Raw genomic sequence first — 4,592 nt, 5'->3', positions numbered from 1 at the left:
CTTTATGAGCTTTTTTTCACCATCCTTCAGGTCCAGTCAAGGAATTTGTTTGGATGTCAGAAGGAGTCAGTCTTTGTTTGTCTTTTGTGTGGGGAAACAGCTTTTGAAGGACTTGGGAAGATGAAGTAGGAACTGATGATTCTTACAAAAAAAAAAAGGGCTGGTAGTAGGTTATTTCATCATCCTTTACAAAAATGAACTGTATTTATCTGTTTTGATTTTGCTTGTTTGTTTATTTATTGATTATTTATCAGGACATTGAACATTTTGTTCAATATATCAAGACACAGCGCACCTGACATTCATTTGAATCTTTAATTAGCTTATCAGAACATGCTCGTAAAATTCAGGACAAACTGAAAAATTATTGGATAATACAACAGTTTGTCATTATATTTGTGTTGTCTCTGGTCTGGCGGCTGTTTATGACTAATAATTTTTGGGTGTGAATTATTGAAGAGTTCTCGTGCTTTTTTCCCCCTTCTCCACTGTTTAATATGCATTGGTTGGAAACTAAATATGGGTGTGGCCTGCCTACCACCCATTGTTAGCTGGGATAAGCTCCACTCCCCCTGTTGATACCTATTTGAATAAGTGGAATGGGAAATAAATTAATACTTACTATATGGACACACGTAACCATATCTTTTGCAACGACATAATAGTATGTTAAAGTATGTACTATGTGAAATATTTCAGACATTTGCTTCACATTTATTTTCATTATGCAGACATGATAATATATATATATATATATATATTTTTTTTTTAGATACCCCAACATCCTATAGTATTTTTTAATTCGAAAATTAAATGAGATTTGGAGAAAACAAGATCAGTTATAGAATTCACACCCTAGAATTTGTTTCAAACAATTGTCAGACTTGAAAAAACACTTTTTTATTATTCCAGATAATACAGAAAGCTATTATAGATCTTTTCTTGGGTAAACAAGAAGTTTGATTATTTTGGGAAATTCAACAAAATTATTTTATGTATTTATCAGGACCAGAGAGGTTTATTTAAAAATGTTCATTTTACCCCACAGTTGCGTGACTAATAGCAAACACAAAATGTTTGTTACTGGAGAACAAGATTTTTTTAAGTTTCACAGCTGTTTTGCGCTCAATTTTGGGTGCGGTATCCAAAATTATCTGTTTTTCACCGTCCTAAAAATATATATAAATATATATATACATATGATATTGACATAAAAATAACTGAACAGATATTTTTAAATTGTTCCCTATTTTAATTTATCAGAAAACAGAAAAATGATTATTTTAAAACAGATTTGACTGGCATTCAGAAGTTTCTTAAACTAGTCATAATGACACATTTTGTAATTTTCAGGACAACTTTTGTGAGTTGGGCATTGTGTAGTATTATTTGCCAAATAATTGCACTCTGAAAAAACACTGGAAATGACCTGATCGTAGTCAAAAAAAATAGTTTGATTCTGTGCATATTTGAGTTGTCGCTGTAACCTTTTAGTGAGTTGACTAGTTAAAAAAATGGCGCTGCCAGTGGCAGCCTACTTGTCAGAAGCCAAAATCACAATTTAGAACTTTTGCTTTGTCTTGACTCTTCTGCGAGCTGCTATTTGCATTCACCTTTGGAGTTTTTATGTGTTTGTTACAGCCATATGTTCGTAAATAACAAAACAGATCAAGTTGAACGGGATTTTACGGCCATCTTCTTTTTATCTCAAACCAAAGAGATGACATTCATCATTAGGGCCCAAGCACTAAAGGGCTGGAGGTCCTATTTGAATGCTAAGAATTATTAATTTTCCGATCAGAAATAAATTGCCTTTATGGAGGCCTTTAATATGCTCAAATGATGGCCAAATTTGGAAGATTCACCTGGCTTGGTTTTGAATATTTTTTGTTTTACTTTCCTTTGTATGGCGGAAAGACTTCGCTTAAATAGCTAGAAACACGCCAGTGGTGTGTTTCATTTCATTTTTTCTAAACAATTTAAAAAAATTGCCTAGCTTTTGCATTAGTTCTAACTTTGTAACACATTTTGGTCATCAGAATCGGTTTAGATTTTTTAACTATTTTTAATTTGGCCACTGGTGTCATGAAATCATGCGCATTAATTTCATGTTTCTTGCTATATACATCTGAGACAATTTACTTTTTAAATTTAAAATAAATAATCATAATTACAGACCTCAATCATCAAAATACTCTAAATGATTCCCATATAAACATTAAAATATTTATATAAAGCAATCAATAACAATTCATTATACACATTTACTTACAATAAAAAAAGCGATTCATACAATGAATGATGAGTTTCCCCAGTCTAAACCTTCCCAATTAATTTAGCAAACATTTCTTTTTAAATCAGAAAAAAGGGCTACATGTAGCTTAGTTCATTTTTTAGCCTAGTGCCCCGCTAGGTTTATAAATTAAGACGTCAGAACAGTTGGAAGGTTTTTAATCTGTTTCTTTAGTTTTGCAACGGGTTATATGCCATAGTTCTTGTGTTGTCAAAGATTATAACAATCATTTGATAGAAATTCTGGTTCGTCTATCACCATCAGTACTAGCCAGTAAATTAAAAGTCGCTTTTGCACTATTTTTTCCTTTTCTTTTATAAATTGATTTAAAAAAAAATATAATTGTTTGAGGACCAAACTACATCAGAACCCATTTAGGCTTGCCTTGATCGACGTGTCATTTGTCAATCATACTTATTATGAAGCTCCAATTTCTTTTTCTTGTTAATCTATAACATATTTATGTATTTGAAGAATACTGTTTCATCCAATTCCAAAGGTATACCTTTAAATGTCATTATTTTTAATGACTCAAAACTATTTACAACCAAATGCACGCATACATAAACACACACACACACGTGTCCTTTTTTCCCATTTTGTGGGGCCTCGCCTTTAAAAGTGCTTCGGGGAGGGGCCACAAACGGGGTCGCCCAATAATCTCGTCGCACATTGACGGATGCATGATAAGTGTTTACAAATGCGTATTATCCCAACATTTGTATTTACCCCACGAAATTAAAAAAAAAAGAAAAAAAGAAAAAAAACACCAAATGCTGTTTACATTTGATGGTTGTGTGTGTGCAAGAATGTGAGAGATGTCCTGGCTTTTGCATATACGCTGTTGCATTAAGGCTTTTGCTTGGCTATATGGCACTGTGCAAAAATGGGGTGGGGGTTAGGCCCCCCTAATGCCATGACCCCATTAACCTGTCCATCTTCCATCCATCCATTTGTCTGTCTTTCGGGATGAATATCTGTGGAGTTGCAGTATTTTTTCATTTTTGTACAGTTTTATTAAAAATGAATTTCCCATGGATGTCCTGACTTAATCTGCTGCCACCAACAATTAGACTGTAGATATATTATATAAATAAATAAATATATATATAGATAAAATTGTGCAATGACAAATAAATGTACTACAATTTTAAATTAAAGTGCTCCTGTGTCTGTTCTTTGTTTGGGTGTGTGTGTGTGTGTGTGTGTGTGTGTGTGTGTGTGTGTGTGTGTGTGTGTGTGTGTGTGTGTGTGTGTGTGTGTGTGTGTGTGTGTGTGTGTGTGTGTGTGTGTGTGTGTGTGTAGGGGGGGGGGGGTGTATGCTCGATTTGCAAGAATATTCTTGGAAAAAAAATGTCCTTTTACGTCCCAATTTTTTGGTTTTCTAATTGAGAAAAAAAATGTTTTTCAATGTGTTCATTTTCAACCTACTATTCCGAATCTGTCGTACGATATAGATGTTTCTTTATATGCAGAGGCAAAGTTTTACTTAAATAACTTCTATTTTACAATTGCAATAATTAGATATGTGTGAGCCTTGACAATTTATTTTTAATACTCTGACAAGATTCTATCATATCATTTAGTAAAAACCTGTGACCAAAAAAGAAACAATGTGTGCTACTGCTCCACACATCAACGTATGTTCTGTTTACACCTTAGCTGCTGATAATAATAAATATTTCAACAAAGAAAATGCCAAAATATCCTTCATGAGTGACAGGCAAAATCAAATTGACCCCGTGAAACCAAATACCGTATTCCATCGAGCATAACCTTTGTACCAAATGATGTAAACCCTGTTTTGTCCGCCAGACGGGGCGCGAGAGCCCCTTCTATTGGCCGGTGCTTACACTTAGAAAAAAGAACTCAAGAAAATTGAATCAATTGTTTGGTGAGCCTGATTAATGATGAATCAGAGTTTGAACATGTTTAAATATTATGATTATTAATTAGACTTTAAGGATTTAAAATGGTAAATTCCATTTGAGAATTGTGTTCACATTGGTAGTAGGTATGTTGTAAATAAATGTTTAGTCATGACGTGTTCAGCATTTGCCAGTTACAAAGTGCAATCATTGATGTGAGCTGGGAAATACTGAAAAAGACATTATGAACCATTTTAAAAAGGAAATCTGCAAAGATAATTAATGTCATTTATTATCTATTATTTTATTCTATCAACATTCAAATGTGGCCAAGAATGTTTCGCTTGGGCCTACATTTCCCAGAATGCTCTTCAGGTGGCGCACAAAGCACGCTCAGCTCACGCGCTCCAGCTGACTCGTTAAAAGCATCC

Source organism: Stigmatopora nigra, chromosome 13 (assembly GCF_051989575.1).
Source record: "Stigmatopora nigra isolate UIUO_SnigA chromosome 13, RoL_Snig_1.1, whole genome shotgun sequence".
In the NCBI taxonomy this organism is placed as follows: domain Eukaryota; kingdom Metazoa; phylum Chordata; class Actinopteri; order Syngnathiformes; family Syngnathidae; genus Stigmatopora; species Stigmatopora nigra.
Note: the sequence above shows the minus strand (reverse complement) of the source record.